The sequence below is a fragment of the Mustela nivalis genome (genome assembly GCF_964662115.1).
Source record: "Mustela nivalis genome assembly, chromosome: 12".
Taxonomy (NCBI): Eukaryota; Metazoa; Chordata; class Mammalia; order Carnivora; family Mustelidae; genus Mustela; species Mustela nivalis.
Genome location: NC_139031.1, coordinates 66,146,108 through 66,168,226, shown reverse-complemented (window position 1 = coordinate 66,168,226; position 22,119 = coordinate 66,146,108). Strand labels below are relative to the sequence as shown.

Here is a 22,119-nt window from a genome sequence, read left to right as displayed (position 1 = left end):
ATCTGGCACCAGTGCCCGGGACTGTGAGGAGTAAGGGGAAAGGTGGAAGGTGAAGCGGGCATCTGGAGGTATGTAGGCTTAAGATCAGCCGCTGGGACAGGAGTCCGGGACCGCGTGGGCTGGGGGCCCGCCCAGACTCGTCCTTGTTTACAAGCAAGAAGCTGTCTCAATGTCACGCATTCCTGACCAGAAACTATTTCCAAGAATCTGAGCTCCGGGATGTCATTGGCTCTTGCTCAGAGCGGGCTTTTACAGTAGCCAATCAGCTGCGTTCAAAAGTGAGCCCCTGTGCCAGCGGACAGAGAGGGAAATAAATAGCCTGAGGACGGGTTCTGGTGTTTTCTCCAGGAGCGATCTGTACTGCTTGGGAACTGGAAGTTCCTTCTGTCGACACTGAGGCTTCGGTAACTTCCCAAAATACATTTACTTTTTTTTCCTGGTGGCCATACAAGGCCATCAGTTTTTGGGTTTCTCCAGGAAGGCAGTCTCTTCATGAGGTTTAACTCTGTTAATTAACAACTAAGTTATAAAGGGGTCAGTTTGTCGAGTTTAACTCGCCGCCTTCTACCATCAGAGATTTTATTCACTCTGACCTCCTGTGTAGAATGTCCTTAATCCAAATATTTGTCCAAGACATTCTTTTCAGCTCTTAAATGTCTAGCGCAGCCTTCTGCAAGAGGTCTTTCCTGATAGCCTGTCCTCCAATCTTCTTCTAATATTGCCTTTGCCACTTAGGACATGGTATTGTAGCTATTCATATTATTGTATTGATTTCTCTGAATCCCCACCGGTGGAAACAATCAGGGTGGGGACCAAGCCGGGTATATCCTCGTTACTCCTACCCTGCTTTAACACTACTTAAGCTTAAACAGTTGTGGAAACGAGGGGGAAGCTCTAAATTGCATCTACACTTGGAGATAGGATTTGATACCACCACGATTTTCATATACATAATATATAAAAAATTGTTTTGAGTGAGAGAAGGAAAGTGTGTGCACTAGTGGGGACGAGGGGCAGAGGGAGAGAGAGAGAGAGAGAATCTTAAGCAGGCTCCAGAAGGTCAAAGCTAGATGTCGACCTTGATCCCACCACCCTGAGATCATGACCTGAGCTGAAATTAAGAGTTGGATGATCAACTGAGTGAGCCACTCAGGTCCCCCTAGGATTTGTGTTTTTGTACTCTGAATTCTTTATTACATATTTGCATAGCTTGATCAAGCAAAAAAAAAAAATAAATAAATAAAAAATAAAAGAAAAAAGAAGAGCGAAACAAAACAAAAAATGTGTACAAGAAGTCAAACAATGAAATAAAACTCTCTCTGACAAAGCAAGAAAATTTTAAGGTAAAAATCCACCCCACTTTCCCCTGCCTAGATTACATTTTAAGAACAGAAATAAAAGAATGTATTTGTTTTTCTTTCCTCGTCTGTGGGATCTGGACGAGGCAAAAATGTGTATTATAAAGAATTACACTTTTTAATTTGCAGAGGAAAGGCCAGGGAAAATGATGTATTACAGGCAGGTGTAGTTTAGGAAAGCTGCACCCAGTGCTCTCCTGTATCACCCAGCACTGTTTTCCTACATGTTGCAGGATGACTAAAGATCAGGGGAAGTCATATGACGCTCACAGAAATGGCTCGGTGCTAAGTGTGTACTGAGGTCACCAAAATTTGTCTCCATGTCATCCTATCCAATAATATTTACCAGATTACCCTCACAGTGCATTGCATTCTTCTATGTCATTTCTCTATGATGGAAACTGTTATAATTGGCAACATTTGTGATAAATGGACCGGAATAGCCAGGTAAAGTTGTTTACACAGTTGGCTAAGTTACTATGTATTACCACAATTAGAGAGTGACCTGGAAAGATAGTGGCACTTGTTCTCCAGCTGACCACAGATCTTGGAGGTTATCCAGTCTCTACAGAAATAAAGCAAAGAGAATTAGCATGTGGGTGCAATGGATATGGACAAATTTGTGCATTCATTCAAGTAAAGGTAAATCATGAGAGGACTATCAAATATTTGGTGCTAATGAGCAGGGAGGAGTGTACACAGTGCTGAACACAGCTCCCCTGCTTTATGCTCCTGATTCCTGAAATTTTTAAGAGTATGCTTAGCTAGCACCAAGTTAATTCTGTCCAGCTGGCCTAGCAGAACCTGGTCACATAAGGTCATTGGTAGAACTTTAAGAATGCAAGTGACACTTGTTGGAGGGCTAAAGATGTCCAATTTGACAAAATGCTTCAAGACCTTTAAAAAGATGACTTTTCAACTTTTTAACCTCTAGGTATATATTGGAAGGGAGCATTAAATATATATATTTGTTTATATATGTATATATATATAATGTGTGTGCATGTATATATATATATACATATATATATATACATGTTTATATATATGGAGAGAGAGAGAGAGAATTTCAAAAGCCATGATGGAAGGAAGAGAGCGTATGTGTGTGTGTGTTGCCAAATATCTCTCTCTCTCTCTCTCTCTATATATATATATAGATATATGTGTATATGTGTGTAATAGAATATATATGTGGAATATTTTTAAAAATTAGCAGCAGACTTGAAACTTTTTACAAAATATGTAAGAGACAAATGATTAGTTAAGAAATATCTGTTTCAGCAGGGAACAAAATAGTCATGATGTTTTCTCTTTGAGGGATTATAGATAATGGCCTGGAGCTACCTTAGATTTGGCAGGCAAGGAAGGTCTCTCTGAGGAAGTGATAATTACAGGTGATTGAGCAGCCTTGTTTTGGCAATTAGAAGGGAGTATGAGGGAAAGCATATTGGTGAGGAGATTGGGGAAAGCAAGGCCTAAATCACCATTTGGTCTGTGATATTTCTTATAATTGGTATTTTTAGAGGCTAGTAGGTGCCAGGAGCTGAACTAGATGCTTTGGTTGGTGTAAAAACATCTTCTTTCAAGAATCTCAGACTAACAGTGGGTGATGGAAAACAATGGCTAATTTTTTTTTTAAATTTTTACTTATTTGACAGAAATCACAAGTAGGCAGAGAGGCAGGCAGAGAGAGAGGGAGGAGGAAGCAGACTCTCCGCTGAGCTGAGAGCCTGATGCAGGGCTCTATCCCAGGATCCTGGGATCATGACCTGAGCCGAAGGCAGAGGCTTTAACCCACTGACCCTCCAGGCGCCCCAACAAAATGGCTAATTAAAAAAAAAAATTTTTTTATTCATGGGACTTTCATTTAATCTTCAGAGCAAAAAATACAATTAAGTGCATATTAAAAACAGATTCGGTCAGTGTGTGATGTTGATGGTGATAGTAATGGAGCTCAGGGGTGTTTGGAGGAAGGGCTCTGTTGGGAATCAGGAAATGCCTCCTCTGATAACTGGTTTTGGGGATGACTTGAGAAACAGGAGAAAGATTTGGGAAAGTTATTGGTAGACAGTGAGGAAGGATGTCTAAGCCTAAGCAGAAGCACAAACATAGGAGCTAGAGATATAGTGGAGAAATGATGACTAGATTGGGACAGCTGCCATCTGGAGTACCCAAGGAAGAAGGAGATGGGAGCTTAGGGTTATATCATAAAAAACCTTAAATGCTGATATGAACATGGAACTGTTGGAGCTCAAATTTCGTAGCAGTTAAACAATTCAGTGCAATAAAACTTCATTGAACATCCATTATGTATCAGATACCATGATTAGTGCTGGGGATATAAAGATGAAAAAAGCATAGTTGCTGCCTTCAAGGACAGGAGAAAAACCTGTGAATAATCTAAAGAAAAAAATAATGTGGTATCTATAAGGTGTGTGTGGGGCAGGGTGGTCAAGGAAGACTCCTTTCGAGGCAATGACAGGTCATCTGAGTTTTAAAGATTGAAAAGAAGTTCAAAGGCACACAAAAAAAGGAAAGGTGTTATGGCAATGGGAGAGAGAATGTAAGGAACCATTTTACTCTGGTGGGCTCTCCAGGTCTTGTCAAATCTGAGAAGGAAGAATGAAAACTAAAAGTTCTGTGATGTTATAAGCCTGTATTATTGGGAGGGGGTGATTTTATTAATAGAAGCAGGGAAATCAAAGAGTGAGGAGGAAAGGGTAGGTTGACTAAAGAGGGGGAACACAAATGATGCGTTTATTTGGGAACACTGAGTTAATGAGAAACCACTGGGGAAGTAGTCATGGTGGTGGTTCCTGGGGAGGGGAAGGTGCAAACTCAAGGTTGTTCAGCCATTGGTGAGAAGTGAAGATAGATGGGTGAGCCTCTTGCCTGTTTCTTTCCACGAGGCTCTCCTCTCCTACTATCCCACAGTTCTAGATCACTTTTTTTTTCTGTGCACAAAACTTCCTTCTGAAGAAGGCTTTGGTTTCATTCTTGCTTCCTTACACTTATAAAGGCGAAAATTCTTCCCCTCATTGAACCAAGGCCAAAACAAAAATAGTTCATTTTTCTCTTTTGGCACCTATAGCTTCAATGTTATCAAAAAACAGGTGAATCCTGAAGCTTGTGGGAAGACAAGAAGAATTTTTGCTTCAGAATACAGGCTGAGCATTATTTCTCCCCACCCAGAAATTTCTTAATTGTGTCTGATGTTGGTGTTGAAAACCAATAAGGGAAGGTGAGCGAAGGAAATTAAAAATTAACCAAGGAAGAAAAACAAATGTATAATGAACATATGGAAATATGCTTGAATGAGTGAAGCAGGAAAATAAAAAGTAGTAAGATAACACCACATCATAGTTCCGTCAGCTGGCAAATAACGACAAAGGCTAATAACATCTCATATTGGCAAATCCTGGAGAAATAAACATTCTCCTATATTATTTGTGGGAGCGTATAATTGGCAATTTTTTTGGAAGGCAATTGGCAGAATTTGCAAAAATTGTAAGGATAGTTACCAGGTGTTTTAGTCATTCCACTCTGTTTTACCAACAGAGAATGCAGAGATAGTGTGCAAGATACAGTATCTTGTACAGATATACTGTACAGATACACTGTACAAAAGTGTTCGTGGCAATATTGCCTGCAAGAACAACAACAACAAAAATGTGAAAACAACATGTGTACTCATGAGGGAATGGATAGAAATACATGACGTACCCGTGCACTAAGTTACGTGCAGTCGGCAGCAGGAGGCCATCGGTTGACAGAAGCCATCTGCAGCAGTTTTTTGATCTGTGCAGTGTTTGAACTGAGGCCCCGCTCTTCCCGTCCATCCCCAGTGATGGACAAGCATTTGGGGCTGGCCATCTCTCCTCTATGTGGGACTCTGTTAAGGAATTCTTTGCTCCCAGGACCTCTTCTGGGTGGCTACGGCTTTGTCACATTTGCATTTCAGGGTGAGTCTGTCCCAGGTCAATTCTGCTTTCTATGCCCCCTTTCCTTCCACAGATGTCGCAGATGCCACACAGTTTCCAAGCTTTCCCTACCCAGTATTGCTTCTTTCCTATTAGTCTTTCACTGACCGTCCCCCAGTCAACCCAGCTGGGAGCTCCAGAGTAAACATTTCACAGGAGAGGGGTCCTGCCCTGGGCAGATATAGAGGTCATTCCCCTGGTCCTTGAATGCATATATAACTGGGATTTACAAACTTGGCAAATGGCATTTGGAAAAATTCCACATGAGGTTCATGGCCTGTGGGGTTACAGAGCTGTCATAGTGCGGAAGGCCAAGTATAAACCTCTGAAAGTGCCCCTGACCAAGGTAGCAAATACAGACCAATACGGTATCCTGCTAGGAATGATTTGAGATTATCTCCATCATTATAAGTATTTCAAGTGTATTGGTTCTCTTCATGTCTCCACTGAATTCATCTGTGGAAACTGGGTAATTCCCTGAGAATGACTATAGACTGTTATAAACCAATGGAGTGGTGGTCCTGCCTTGCTGCACGGAGTGTGTTTTCTCAAGCAGATTAATATAGTTCCAGGTACTATATTATGCAGACACTGATTTGTTGAAGACTCAAATGAAACTTAAGAGAGGAATAGTGATGGATCACAGAAACCATACATAGGATTTTATGTATCTGAGGGGAAAAAACAAAAAAAAAACCCATATATCATAATTCTTCAATAAAGCAAATCTCCCAAATATATGTAAGTATTTTTGGCTTCCATTTGTGAATCAAGGTTCAGCTGCCCAAATGAGAGAAGGGGTCATGGACTAATAAGAAATGTTAGTGGAAAACATACATGGTTAATATTTTTAATATTATATGTATAAACATGAATAAAAGAAAATATCCCAGAATGTCCGTAGCGGTTATGGGGGAGGGCGGGTCAGTTAGATGTATCAGTATTTCCATTGGCTTTTCTTGGGCTTTTCCAAATGTTAGCAATGAAACTTGTGTTACTTTTTGATTATAGGAAAAATTAAGGTTATTTCAAAAGTTGAAATGACAGTCAATATAGCTAAAGAATAGGCAAACGAATTTGGCATGTATCCATTCAGAATAAGCTTTTGAACCGAATTGGAAGGCAGAATAAGGACAAGGAATTGGATTAGTGCTCTCTTGCCTTCTACTCTAACCCCCTTGGGCATACCAAGAGGCCAGGAGACTCCAGGCCTGAGGAGCCCATAATCAGCTCTTAGCCCCTTATTGTCCCTGCTATTGCCTTCTGTGGACTGACACGGAGCTACTATCGGAGCTACTGTCGGCTGAAACTTTACTTCCAAGCCTGTGGCTTGTTCCTTTTCTCTGATTGCTGATCATTGCCCAAGTTTCCTGAGACTATCACCAAATAAGGCATTTCTTCTCCTTTGAACCCTCACCCCCCTCCCGGCCCCTCACCCCCACATGGTGTCCAAACAGGAATTTCTTATTTGGAAAACCAAAACGCTAACAATGAAAACTAAAGTCCAGCCTTGGTTTGTGTAGAACTGACTGGCTGTCTCAGGCAGGCTTTCCTGGTGTTCCGGATAATAAAAGGAGCACAAATCAGGCACCAAGTCATCTGGAAGACAAATCTTAGAGGTCGCTTCCTCTTTTGTGACTTCTTTGCTTAACCCAGTGCAGGGGGTATGATCAAAAGCATGTCAACATCTCCCTGAATATCCACTTGAAAATGAGAAAATTTAAGGGGTGCCTGGGTGGTTCAGTTGTTACATGTCTGCCTTCGGCTCAGGTTGTGATCCCAGAGTCCTGGGATGGAGCCCCTCATCGGGCTCCCTGCTCTGCTGGGAGTCTGCTTCCCCCTCTCCCTCTCCTGCTGCTTGTGTTTCCTCTCTCGCTGTGTCTGTCAAATTAAAAAAAAAAGAAGAAGAAAATGAGAAAATTTAGTCAGTTATACACACATTCCTTGCTGACTGGTTAGTTCAGTCAATTCCTGGGTACTGGCTATTAGTATATGCAACGCATTGTATGTCTATATGCTGCTAAAAAACAAAATTCAGCTGAGTAAATTTTGTAGACCTATTAAGCTTTACTAAACCATTCATGAACTGGGCAGCATCTGATCTAACAAGTAGAGGGAAGCTCTGAAGGATCATACAGAATGGGAAGGTTTTATAGAAAAAGGGTGGGACAAGAAAGTTACTAGCAAAGAAAAAGGATTGTTCGACGGAGGCCATTTTCCCTTAGAGGAAAAGCAAGGGACCTTATCATGCAGATCACCTCCTCCACTTTGGGGAAGGTGGGTAGAGATGAAGAGAGTCCAAGTGGCTGACCCCCCCCCCCCAGCACTGGAGGGAAAATTCCTGACCAACTAGTTAAGAGTGCATTTCTGGGAAAGACGAAACTACAATTAGGTCAGATATTAAGCCCCAGTTTGGGAACTCAGTCGAAGTGATACCATTTTTGACTTGTGGTTTTCTTTTTAATAATGCTTAGCAATAAAAGGATAGATAACCAGATGTCACACTAAATTTTTCTTTGTTTGAAAATACTAGTTTAAGCAAGTGCACGTTGTATAAGTTCTTCCGTCTCCAACCGTAGCTGACCCCACCACCAACAGATCATAACATCCTTTCCTGTTAGGTCTGGTTTGGCTCAGGATTCTTCTCAACATAGCTCTCTAGACATCAGGGAATCAGGGCATCAGATTTGGAAGGTGTAACGCCTTGATATTCCAGGTCTAAACTGTCTTCACATTTTGGCCTGCAACAGGACCCCTGCCCCCAAAGTCCCCTTTCCACTTGGAGAAACTGCCCCTGAGTAAAACTGTCAACTACAAGCATGAAAATCCTTTGTTAATCCAGCACTTTCTCTTGCAGAGGAAAAACCAAGGCAGGAGAGTCATTAAGTCACCTAGGACACATAGCTAGTAGAAAATGGGAGTTCTCAATCTTAGTTTAAAAGAGAATCTTTGCCACACTCTTCTGCAGCTTGGGAAATTTCAGATTTTTTTACATTAGCCATTCTGACTCTTTAGAACGAAGAATGCATATTCCTTCTGGCCCAAATGAAGCGATTGTATAAAACTGAGTTCAAAAACAAACCAAAAGGAACTGGAAGATGTTATGCAGAGCGAAATAAGTCAATCAGAGAAAGACAATGTTCATATGGTTTCACTCATATGTGGAATATAAGAAACAGGGCAGAGGACCGTAGGGGGAGGGAGGGAAAACAGAATGGGAAGTCATCAGAAAGGGAGACCAACCATGAGACACTCTGGGAAACACACTGAGGGTTGCAGAAGGGAGATGGGTGAAGGGCCGGGGTAACTGGGTGATGGGCATTATGGAGGGCACGTCATGTGATAAGCACTGAGGGTTATACACAACTGATGAATTATTGAACCCTACATCTGAGACTACTGATGTATAATAGATTGGCTAATTGAATTTAGATTTTTAAAAAAAGATGCTGGCAACTCAACAGCTTGTTTCTTCGAGAATGTTGATTTTTTTTTTTTCCTGATGTCCTTCATATTAGAGCATCCGTTAGACTTTGCCAGAAAGAAAACTACACTATCTTTAGCTTTCACAGTAACCACACGAACACACATTCCTTTCTGCTTTCAGTCTTTTGAAAACTAAATGTGGACATCCAGCAGTGCCGAGTTTGGGTGACATGTTTATGTTCTTGACTGAAGAAAGGGGCCTGGCTGTGTTTCACTAGTCCTCTTTGAGTCCAGAGAACAAAGGTGTGAGGGGACCCCTTCTGTGTTCTTTCTTTCAGCCCTCGTACAGTAGGGTGCCCCCACCGCCTCTGGCAACAAACAGACACCTCCGAATGCACTGTGTATTGGAACGAAAGGATTGTTTTCTCATGCTAACAGCCCTAACTTATAGTCCCACTTCCTGTTTAAGAAATAAAAAGCAAGTGATTCTTCATCAACATTGTGTTGGAAGGAAGAAATACAGCCCATTCTGCAGACGTTTGCAGATGCTGGGCCTCTGCAGGGCTAAGTGGGTAAAAGGTCAGTCCCACACCCACAGCCTTGGCTGTTCCGGCTGGCAGTAGAGTCAACAAGGGGAAGTTTAGTAGGTGAAGGGTCACTGCTGTAGACCAGCAGGCACTTTCCATGTGTCAGCTTTCAGGCATCTAGTTTCTGTTCATGGAAACCGAGCTTACTAGGGGAAAGGTCACACAGAGCAGAGACAGCTGTATCATAACCCAGGCCTGCCTCCACATTGTGTCCAAGGCAGGAGGCCAAGTGCTCAGGCCTCCTGGCCTTTAGGGATTCTGCTGCTCAAGTGGAAAAACAGAGATTGTAAAGTACTTTCAAGATCATCCTGTACTGAATGTGGCAAACCGATATAAACAAGCTATGGAGGGACAAATTTGCATTATGCAGAATAACTTTGCTGGGAGAGATTCTTGGGACAAGTGTACTACAATAAAGGATCTAGTAGGTTTTCTTTTTAGTGGCTCTACACTAGAGCAATGGATCCCAGTCCTGGCCCCATGTTAGAATTACTTAGAGAGTCTTCACAATGACTGTTGCTTGCTCCTTACTGGTTGAATCAGACTCTAGCCAGGGGACAAAGCCATCTTCATTTATCTAGTGTTTCGGTGGGTCTAAGCACTGCTTTAGAATTCTTAAAACATGGCCATTTGAAATGACCCCACATAACAGAGAAATTCTTCATGTTTTTGGATTATGGGTCATGACAACTTAGTGGATCATGAAGTCGGTTTAATGGATCATAACTATCGTGAACATGCAATAGCATAGAGGGAAAAAAGTATACTCATCTTAAGTAGGATTGGGGGGTGGGCTCAAACTTGTTTCAGATCTATCTTGTATCATGATATAAAAATACCATTATTCTACATTCTAGAAAAAGAAGCCTTGTTGCCCTGGGGTGCCTGAGTGGCTCAGTGGGTTAGCCTCTGCCTTCAGCTCAGGTCATGATCCCAGGGTCCTGGAATGGAGCCCTGCATCAGGCTCTCTGCTCAGCAGGGAGCCTGCTTCCCCCTGCCTCCCTGTCTACTTGTGATCTCTGTCTGTCAAATAAATAAATAAAATCTTCAAAAAGAAGAAGAAGAAGAAGAAGAAGAAGCCCTGCTGCTCTGACCCTCCATGGAATTGCTCTAATTCAAATTGGTTGTTGGCTTTCTAAACAGTTTTGCTGCTTCCACAGGATGTTGTGGCTGTGAATTGGGAAGGCTGCCACGATGTTATTTTGGAAACAGTTGTGCAAACCCTTCCTCCCAGATGATTCCCAGAGTTAGTTCAGTATAAGTATTTCCTCTAGAAACATCAGGGATGTAAAGATAGATGTCACAACAAATACTCCAAGGTGAATTAATGGTGAAATTCAAATGAGAAAGAGGTTGGTTGCTTGGAATTCTAGAAGAAAACTTGCTCAGTGTGAGCTCTGCTCTAAGAAAACCGAGCTAGCTTAGAAAAGGCCATGATAGCCCTTCTGACCTGTGGTATTATGGGGTGGTAAACAGGCTGTTAGTGACAATGTGATAATGTCTAAAATCAGCCAAATGGTAGGATTCAGAGTCTGAGTGGTAGAGGTGTCACCACTGGAGATGCTGAGCAACAGAAGAGAGGACTATGGAGTTGTTATTAGAAAATGAACACAGAGGCACCTGGGTGGCTCCATTGGCTAAGTGTCCGACTCTTGGTTTCAGCTCAGTCATGATCTCAAGGTTAAGAGATGGAGCCCCACTTGGGGCTCCACTCTTAGCACAGAGTCATCTTGTCCCTCTCCTTCCTCATTTGAGATCTTAAAAAAAAAAAAAATTAACCCGTTAATGTCCTTTCTTCTTTCCTATTTTTTAAAATTTTTTATTTTTTATAAACATATATTTTTATCCCCAGGGGTACAGGTCTGTGAATCACCAGGTTTACACACTTCACAGCACTCACCAAAGCACATACCCTCCCCAATGTCCATAATCCCACACCCTTCTCCCAAACCCCCTCCCCCCAGCAACCCTCAGTTTATTTTGTGAGATAAGAGTCAATTATGGTTTGGCTCCCTCCCAATCCCATCTTGTTTCATTTATTCTTCTCCTACCCACTTAAGCCCCCATGTTGCATCACCACTTCCTCATATCAGGGAGATCATATGATAGTTGTCTTTCTCTGCTTGACTTATTTCGCTAAGCATGATACACTCTAGTTCCATCCATGTTGTCGCAAATGGCAAGATTTCAATTCTTTTGATGGCTGCATAGTATTCCATTGTGTATATATACCACATCTTCTTGATCCATTCATCTGTTGATGGACATCTAGGTTCTTTCCACAGTTTGGCTATTGTGGACATTGCTGCTATAAACATTCGGGTGCATGTGCCCCTTTGGATCACTACGTTTGTATCTTTAGGGTAAATACCCAATAGTGCAATTGCTGGGTCATAGGGCAGTTCTATTTTCAACATTTTGAGGAACCTCCATGCTGTTTTCCAGAGTGGCTGCACCAGCTTGCATTCCCACCAACAGTGTAGAAGGGTTCCCCTTTCTCCGCATCCTCGCCAGCATCTGTCATTTCCTGACTTGTTAATTTTAGCCATTCTGACTGGTGTGAGGTGATATCTCATTGTGGTTTTGATTTGTATTTCCCTGATGCCGAGTGATATGGAGCACTTTTTCATGTGTCTGTTGGCCCTCTGGATGTCTTCTTTGCAGAAATGTCTGTTCATGTCCTCTGCCCATTTCTTGATTGGATTATTTGTTCTTTGGGTGTTGAGTTTGCTAAGTTCTTTATAGATTCTGGACACTAGTCCTTTATCTGATATGTCGTTTGCAAATATCTTCTCCCATTCTGTCAGTTGTCTTTTGATTTTGTTAGGTGTTTCCTTTGCTGTGCAAAAGCTTTTGATCTTGATGAAATCCCAATAGTTCATCTTTGCCCTTGCTTCCCTTGCCTTTGGCGTTGTTCCTAGGAAGATGTTGCTGCGGCTGAGGTCAAAGAGGTTGCTGCCTGTGTTCTCCTCAAGGATTTTGATGGATTCCTTTCGCACATTGAGGTCCTTCATCCATTTTGAGTCTATTTTTGTGTGTGGTGTAAGGAAATGGTCCAATTTCATTTTTCTGCATGTGGCTGTCCAATTTTCCCAGCACCATTTATTGAAGAGGATGTCTTTTTTCCATTGGACATTCTTTCCTGCTTTGTCAAAGATTAGTTTAATGTATTGTTGAGGGTCTATTTCTGGGCTCTCTATTCTGTTCCATTGATCTATGTGTCTGTTTTTGTGCCAGTACCATGCTGTCTTGATGATGACAGCTTTGTAATAGAGCTTGAAGTCTGGAATTGTGATGCCACCAACTTTGGCTTTCTTTTTCAATATCCCTTTGGCTATTCGAGGTCTTTTCTGGTTCCATATAAATTTTAGAATTATTTGTTCCATTTCTTTGAAAAAGATGGATGGTACTTTGATAGGAATTGCATTAAATGTGTAGATTGCTTTAGGTAGCATAGACATTTTCACAATATTTATTCTTCCAATCCAGGAGCATGGAACATTTTTCCATTTCTTTGTGTCTTCCTCAATTTCTTTCATGAGTACTTTATAGTTTTCTGAGTATAAATTCTGTGCCTCTTTGGTTAGGTTTATTCCTAGGTATCTTATGGTTTTGGGTGCAATTGTAAATGGGATGGACTCCTTAATTTCTCTTTCTTCTGTCTTGCTGTTGGTGTAGAGAAATGCAACTGATTTCTGTGCATTGATTTTATATCCTGACACTTTACTGAATTCCTGTATCAGTTCTAGAAGTTTTGGAGTGGAGTCTTTTGGGTTTTCCACATATAGTATCATATCATCTGCGAAGAGTGATAATTTGACTTCTTCTTTGCTGATTTGGATGCCTTTAATTTCCTTTTGTTGTCTGATTGCTGAGGCTAGGACCTCTAGTACTATGTTGAATAGCAGTGGTGATAATGGACATCCCTGCCGTGTTCCTGACCTTAGCGGAAAAGCTTTCAGTTTTTCTCCATTGAGAATGATATTTGCGGTGGGTTTTTCATAGATGGCTTTGATGATATTGAGGTATGTGCCCTCTATCCCTACACTTTGAAGAGTTTTGATCAGGAAGGGATGCTGTACTTTGTCAAATGCTTTTTCAGCATCTATTGAGAGTATCATATGGTTCTTGTTCTTTCTTTTATTGATGTGTTGTATCACATTGACTGATTTGCGGATGTTGAACCAACCTTGCAGCCCTGGAATAAATCCCACTTGGTTGTGGTGAATAATTCTTTTAATGTACTGTTGAATCCTATTGGCTAGTATTTTGTTTAGTATTTTTGCATCTGTGTTCATCAAGGATATTGGTCTATAGCTCTCTTTTTTGATGGGATCCTTGTCTGGTTTTGGGATCAAGGTGATGATGGCCTTATAAAATGAGTTTGGAAGTTTTCCTTCCCTTTCTATTTTTTGGAACAGTTTCAGGAGAATAGGAATTAGTTCTTCTTTAAATGTTTCATAGAATTCCCCCAGGAAACCGTCTGGCCTTGGGCTTTTCTTTGTTTGGAGATTTTTAATGACTGTTTCAATCTCCTTACTGGTTATGGGTCTGTTCAGGCTATCTATTTCTTCCTGGTTCAGTTGTGGTAGTTTATATGTTTCTAGGAATGCATCCATTTCTTCCAGATTGTCAAATTTATTGGCGTAGAGTTGCTCATAGTATGTTCTTATAATAGTTTGTATTTCTTTGGTGTTAGTTGTGATCTCTCCTCTTTCATTCATGATTTTATTTATTTGGGTCCTTTCTCTTTTCTTTTTGATAAGTCAGGCCAGGGGTTTATCAATTTTATTAATTCTTTCAAAGAACCAGCTCCTAGTTTCGTTGATTTGTTCTATTGTTTTTTTTATTTCTATTTCATTGATTTCTGCTCTGATCTTTATGATTTCTCTTCTCCTGCTGGGCTTAGGGTTTCTTTCTTGTTCTTTCTCCAGCTCTTTTAGGTGTAGGGTTAGGTTGTGTACCTGAGACCTTTCTTGTTTCTTGAGAAAAGCTTGTACCGCTATATATTTTCCTCTCAGGACTGCCTTTGTTGTGTCCCACAGATTTTGAACCGTTGTATTTTCATTATCATTTGTTTCCATGATTTTTTTCAATTCTTCTTTAATTTCCCAGTTGACCCATTCATTCTTTAGAAGGATGCTGTTTAGTCTCCATGTATTTGGGTTCTTTTCAAACTTCCTTTTGTGGTTGAGTTCTAGCTTTAGAGCATTGTGGTCTGAAAATATGCAGGGAATGATCCCAATCTTTTGATACCGGTTGAGTCCTGATTTAGGACCGAGGATGTGATCTATTCTGGAGAATGTTCCATGTGCACTAGAGAAGAATGTGTATTCTGTTGCTTTGGGATGGAATGTTCTGAATATATCTGTGATGTCCATCTGGTCCAGTGTGTTGTTTAAGGCCTTTATTTCCTTGCTGATCTTTTGCTTGGATGATCTGTCCATTTCAGTGAGGGGAGTGTTAAAGTCCCCTACTATTATTGTATTATTGTTGATGTGTTTCTTTGATTTTGTTATTAATTGGTTTATATAGTTGGCTGCTCCCACGTTGGCGGCATAGATATTTAAAATTATTAAATCTTCTTGTTGGACAGACCCTTTGAGTATGATATAGTGTCCTTCCTCATCTCTTATTATAGTCTTTGGCTTAAAATCTAATTGATCTGATATAAGGATTGCCACTCCTGCTTTCTTCTGCTGTCCATTAGCATGGTAAATTCTTTTCCACCCCCTCACTTTAAATCTGGAGGTGTCTTCGGGCTTAAAATGAGTTTCTTGGAGGCAACATATAGATGGGTTTTGTTTTTGTATCCATTCTGATACCCTGTGTCTTTTGACAGGGGCATTTAGCCCATTAACATTCAGGGTAACTATTGAGAGATATGAATTTAGTTCCATTGTATTGCCTGTAAGGTGACTGTTACTGTATATGGTCTCTGTTCCTTTCTGATCTACCACTTGTAGGCTCTCTCTTTGCTTAGAGGACCCCTTTCAATATTTCCTGTAGAGCTGGTTTGGTGTTTGCAAATTCTTTCAGTTTTTGTTTGTCTTGGAAGCTTTTAATCTCTCCTTCTATTTTCAATGACAGCCTAGCTGGATATAGTATTCTTGGCTGCATGTTTTTCTCGTTTAGTGCTCTGAAAATATCATGCCAGTTCTTTCTGGCCTGCCAGGTCTCTGTGGATAAGTCAGCTGCCAATCTAATATTTTTACCATTGTATGTTACAGATTTCTTTTTCCGGGCTGCTTTCAGGATTTTCTCTTTGTCACTGAGACTTGTAAATTTTACTATTAGGTGACGGGGTGTGGGCCTATTCTTATTGATTTTGAGGGGCGTTCTCTGAACATCCTGAATTTTGATGCTCGTTCCCTTTGCCATATTGGGGAAATTCTCCCCAATAATTCTCTCCAGTATACCTTCTGCTCCCCTCTCTCTTTCTTCTTCTTCTGGAATCCCAATTATTCTAATGCTGTTTCGTCTTATGGTGTCACTTATCTCTCGAATTCTCCCCTCGTGGTCCAGTAGCTGTTTGTCCCTCTTTTGCTCAGCTTCTTTATTCTCTGTCATTTGGTCTTCTATATCACTAATTCGTTCTTCTGCCTCATTTATCCTAGCAGTGAGAGCCTCCATTTTTGATTGCACCTCATTAATAGCTTTTTTGATTTCAACTTGGTTAGATTTTAGTTCTTTTATTTCTCCAGAAAGGGCTTTTATATCTCTCGAGAGGGTTTCTCTAATATCTTCCATGCCTTTTTCGAGCCCGGCTAGAACCTTGAGAATTGTCATTCTGAACTCTAGATCTGACATATTGCCAATGTCTGTATTGATTAGGTCCCTAGCCTTCGGTACTGCCTCTTGTTCTTTTTTTTGTGTTGAATTTTTCCATCTTGTCATTTTGTCCAGATAAGAGTATATGAAGGAGCAAGTAAAATACTAAAAGGGTGGCAACAACCCCAGGAAAATATGCTTTATCCAAATTAGAAGAGATCCCAAATCGTGAGGGGGGAGAACAGGGATAAAAAGAGGTTCAAAAAGGAAGAAAGAAAAAAAAAAAAGAAAAAAGAAAAGAATTTTAAAAAAGAAAACAAATAAGAAAAATATAAAAAAGAAAAAATATATATATATTAGATAAACTAGTTAAAAAATGTTAAAAAAGAAAAAGGTAAAAGTTAAAAAAAAATTTATCAGAAAGCGAGAAAAATAACAAAGAATGAAAAAGAAAAAAATTAAATTAACTGCAAGACTAAAAAAAATCACAGGGAAAAAGCCATGAGTTTCGTGCTTTGCTTTCTCCTCCTCTGGAATTCTGCTGTTCTCCTTGGTATTGAAATCGCACTCCTTGGTAGGTGAACTTGGTCTTGGCTGGATTTCTTGTTGATCTTCTGGGGAAGGGGCATGTTGTAGTGATTCTCAGGTGTCTTTGCCCCAGGCGGAATCACCGCCCTTAACAGGGGCTGGGGTGAGTAATCCGCTCGGGTTTGCTTTCAGGAGCTTTTGTTCCCTGAGCGCTTTCCGCAGAGTTCCAGAGGACGGGAATACAAATGGCGGCCTCCTGGTCTCTGGCCCGGAGGAGCCGAGAGCCCAGGGCCCCACTTCTCAGTGCGTCCTCAGAGAACAGCGCCCAGTTACTCCCGTCTGCCTGACCTCCGGCTGCGCTCCGAGCTCACCGAGCCTGCGATCCATTCAAGGTAACACCGAGTTGTGAGCTTACTGTCGGCTCTGTCTCTGTAGCCGGCTTTCCCGTTCCAATACCCGCAAGCTCTGCGACACTCAGACACCCCCGATCCTTCTGTGACCCTGCGGGACCTGAGGCCACACTGACCCCGCATGGGCTTCGACCCGGTTTAGCCTCTGGAGCGATGTCCCTCAGTGGAACAGACTTTTAAAAGTCCTGATTTTGTGCTCGGTTGCTCCGCAGCTTGCCGGGAGCTGGCCCCTCCCCCCGGGGTGTATCTTCCTGTCGCTTTGGATTCACTTTTCCGCCAGTCCTACCTTTCAGAAAGTGGTTGTTTTTCTGTTTCCAGAATTGCTGTTCTTCTTCTCTTCGATCTGCCGATGGATTTTCAGGTGTTTGCAATCTTTAGATAAGCTATCTAGCTGATCTCCGGCTAGCTGAAGTAGTCTCAGCCTGCTACTTCTCCGCCATCTTGACTCCTCCCTCTCTTCTTTCCTATTTTTTAATTTTCTTTTAAATGAGTGCTTCTGGGTTGTGCTACATTCTTGGCTGCTAAAAGACACATTGTTTCAGGATGGGAGCAGTTAGAGAATCTACACCCTACATCAATCTGAAAGGAAGTGGGAGGCCAGAAAATTATTAGGTATATACATGAAGACTCTGAATGACTGAAATTCCGCGTTTTATCCCAAAATTTTGACTCAAAATTTGAGGAAATTCTTATTTCTTTTTCTGCCTCTACAATAAGGAGAAATAATTAATATAATCTGTCTTTCAGGGAATGTTGTCTAATGGTTTAATCCACTAGTTTCAGTATTTTGATTTACAAAAGAATTGGGCAAAATAAGAGTCTAATAGTGTTTGCCCTTTCTCAAGAAAGGAGGATTTGCTGTGTTCTGGCAACTAAAAAAATAATTAAAGCTAATTTCTCCATGGACTGTGGAAAAGTGGCAACAAATAATGGATTTGTCCTTCCGAAATATTTGAAATATTTCAAACAAGCATCTTATCAGTCACTTATCAGCCGCAAATCAATTCAAGGCAGTACCAGACCAGCCATAGGTGATTTTTCTCATTAAAGTAGTATTTAAACAGTAGTTTCCAGATGACATAGGAGACATATAAGACATACAACACCTGAAAGAAGAATTGGTGAAGCATTGATTTTTCATCAGTCAAAAAGTTTACTAAGCAGATGAAAAATAATTTGCCTTCACAGGGACATTTTGTTAATAGTCAAAGGCATTGTTTTTCCTTAAACACTCTTACCAGAAAAGGTTAGCTTCAAAACCAAGGACATGCTAGTAAATTGGAGGTCGTATCAGAAACAAACAAACAAACAAACAAACAAAAATTACACAAACACATTAAGTTTGAATGGCTATTTTATCTTGTCTCTACCTCCCCCCTTAACTTTCTCCCTCTTCCCCTCATGGTCATACGTTCCTGTGTTCACATTAATTCTGTTAACAATAATATGTAGATATGGGGATCTCATATCTACATATTAGTAAGTGAAATTGTTCAGTTGAAAAAGGAAGCAGTATTTTATTATAGAGAAAAATGGGTTGAAGACATGGAGATCCTAGGTTCTGCGTTTCTTTTGATACTGTCAGGGGTATGAATTTCCTTTGCTCTATAAGGTCCTTCTAGCAGGACTAAGAATCAAACTGACAGGAGTCAGATTAACAGGAGAAAGTCAAATTTAATTTTGTACAAACAGAGAATCCACATAGACATAAAAATTCCAAAGACAGTCAGGCGGAAATGAGGTATATATGTCACTCCGAACTAAGGAGAATGGTTGTGGGGGGGGGGGGGCTGTTGTGAGTGGGGATCTGGGACTTCATAAGGGAAGGAATGCAATTCACAGGAAGACAAAAAGGTAAATGCTTGGTAAACAAAGTTTAGTTGGGCCAGACAGAAACAATGGGACATAGATGACTTTGATCAAACAGGCCCTGTTGGGTTCTTCCCTCTCTACTATACCTAGTCACAGTTATAATGTAATTACTTACAGTGATAACTCTCTTCCTGGAGTAGTTACTCTATTGAAATTCTTTTAGGCATTTGTGTAAAGCTAAACAGCTTTTCCTGAGTCTGCTGGGTTTTGTTTGCTTTTAACTAAAAATAATCTTCATGCCAAAGTGGCCCAACTTGGGGCAGTCTGCCCTTGGATCCTACAGTACTCATTCACTGAGAGTCTATGAAAAATCTCATCTGATTACTCAAGGGAGGTTGCAGTTTCCACATTGAAAAAGATTAATTGTTTTGTAGATAACTTCTAAGGTACATTCCCTTCCTAAAATATTGTTTGCCCATTATTAATTTAATTTTTTAAAAATTTGATTCCATTATTGATATTAAAATTCTCACTGAATAGTCTGAGTAATTATTGCCTTTCTGATTTTGGAAGAACTCTAAACACATCGAGCCCGGACCAGGCACATGATTTTGGTCCACCTTTTTTGCCATTTAACCGATGTTGAGTCTTGGGTGCTGCAAAAGCAAGGATGGGGCGGGTGCTGGTGGTTCATCATTAATGGTAAAGTGAGGGGAGTGGGGACCAAAATTCTACTGTCTGTGACCCCTGCTGGGCATCTGGTCACCCTGTCCCAGAGTTCCCTCCATCCTGGGAGGAACCTGGTCTTCCCATGTTCTGTGGATTTTGTGAACAAATTTCTGTTCTGATTAAAACAGTCCTGATTAGATCCAATTAGAGATTTTAAAAGATTTCAAAAGGTCTAGAAGCTGGCAACCAAGATGCTTGAGTGACAATCCATGACATTTCCTCACATACTTGGAGGCAAATACCATTATGCCTGTGTATTCTTTTCCCCAGATTTTGGATGGTATTCCTTTGGTATTATTCTCAGTCCTTTCTCCATCTTTTAGATCTACAATGGCACTTATCTATAATGGATCTCTTCTTATTGTTCTGGACACTATTCTTTTAATTGTGGAGACTGGGTTGAATTGGTTTTTAATGCTGCAAGATTATACTTTTGATTGAGTTTGTGGTCAGCCAAAACTCCAAAGCCTGCTCTCCTCTGTCCCCCAGAAAACATATACACTTAATTGATTTTTCAATAATTTTTAAAATCCCATCAATCTTGCCTGTCCAAGACAGGCATCTTAATAGATTTGAATTCTATAATAATGACTATCATTTTAAAAAAATAGTTTGTGCCATCCAAAAATTTGACAATCCCATTTTTACCATTTGGCCAAGTTGTTTATAAAGATAGAGTCAAAGACCAAGCTCTCTGGAAGAACCCTAAAAAACTTTATTCATCAGAAAACAATATGGAAAGCCAATTTTACAAGATCAACACCATGCTCAAACACATGTGGAAAATGCTGCGTACTAAATCACCTTTTTGATATTTAAAACATATATAGATGATGAAAAACATTTTAATACATTTCCCTCCAGATTGACATTGATCAACTAACTTAGCATTTCCCAAACTGTGTTCCACTAGATATTCTTTATAGGACTTTTAGAACCAAATTTATAGTCAGATATAATGTGAATCTACACATTATACCGAATGTGTATAGTGTGACCGAATAAGTCATTCAGTCTCTTTACAATCTACTGGACCAGAGAGACTTTTTCTTCACAGAACTTCTTTCAATATTGGTATGGCAAAATTTAGTAAAACCAGGTCAGTGAATACTTGGGGCCATGGTTGTTATATTGGCCCTATGTCTGCCTAAATTTCCAATTTCAAATTTTATGAATTGATCCAGCAAATGACACACTTTTACCAGTATTATAAGCAAACATTAAAACCACTTTTTGAAGGGAGCTAATTTTCAAAAATAACTTTGTTGTATTATAATCAACATTATTATAATTTACATATAATAAACAGAATTTTGAGAGTTTTGACAAATCTATACATACATCTCTGTAACCATCATCATATTCACAACCATATTGTAGAATCTATCACTCCAAAATTTTCCTTATGCCCTCTAAATGTCAATCCATTCTAAACCCCAGCTCCAGATAGCCACTGATCTGTTTTTTATTACTGCAGTTTTTATCTCCTTTTTTCTAGAATCTCCTATAAATGTTTTCACACATCATATACTTTTATACTCGGCTTATTTTGTTCAGCATGTTCCTGAGATTCATTCATTCATGTTGTTGAATGTATTAGTCGTTCAATTTATGGCTAAATAGTATTCCACTTTATGGATATAATACAACTTGTTTATCCATTCACCTGTGATGGGCAATAGGTTTCTGTTTGTAGATATTATGAATAAAGATTTTATGAACATTGTATACAAGTTTGCCTGTACACCAGCTGTGAGGGGAGTGTTCCAGATTTTTCCTATCCTCACCAACACCTGGTATGGTTACTCTTTCATCTTAGCCATTCTAGAGGGTGTAAAGGAGTGTTTCACTGTGGTTGTAATTTGTACTTTTCTGATGTCTAATGGTGTTGACCATCTTTCATGACATTTGCCATTTGCTTATCCTCCTTTGTGAAGTTCCTATTCCAACCTTTTGTTCATTTAAAAATTGAGTTTTTTCCTCTTATTGATATCTAAGAATTCTCTGTGTTCCATATGTGTTCTTTTTAGATATAGATGAAATACGATACACACATATGTCCTATATGTATATATACATACATGCGTATATGCCCACATGTATGTATATATAAACAGAATACTAGGTGTGTACACAAATAATATTTTGGATGTATATTAGATATTTTTTCCAGTCTGCAGTCAGCCTTTTCCTTTCTCAAAAGGTGTCTTTCTAAGAGCAAAAGCTTTACATTTTTTTGAAATCCAATTTTGCAACTGTTTATTCAATATTCTTGCTTTTTTAACCTTTCTAAAGAATTTGGCTATGCCGTGATCATAAAGGAAAAAGTGAGTTTTCTTCTGGTATTCTCATGTTGGCTTATTTCAACCATTCTTATGTTGGGCTATTTGAACCATTGTATTAAGAATTTCCCCCATTCCCTTCCTTTCTCTTCCTTTCCTCAGACTCATCATGAGTTGGCTGGAAAAGAATAAGCATCATTAGCTAATGTTATAGGAGCATGGTTAGGCCCAACTTA

General features: G+C 40.1%; 1 long non-coding RNA gene across 1 annotated transcript in view; it reads left to right on the top strand.

The window, feature by feature from the left end:
* Positions 1 to 15: 15 nt before the first annotated feature.
* The window catches only part of LOC309845523, a 37,465-nt gene continuing 15,361 nt past the window's right edge, over positions 16 to 22,119 (top strand). The window contains exon 1 of the long non-coding RNA XR_014301323.1: positions 16 to 68. This is a non-coding gene — a long non-coding RNA (uncharacterized lncRNA). The remainder of the gene's footprint in view (positions 69 to 22,119) is intronic.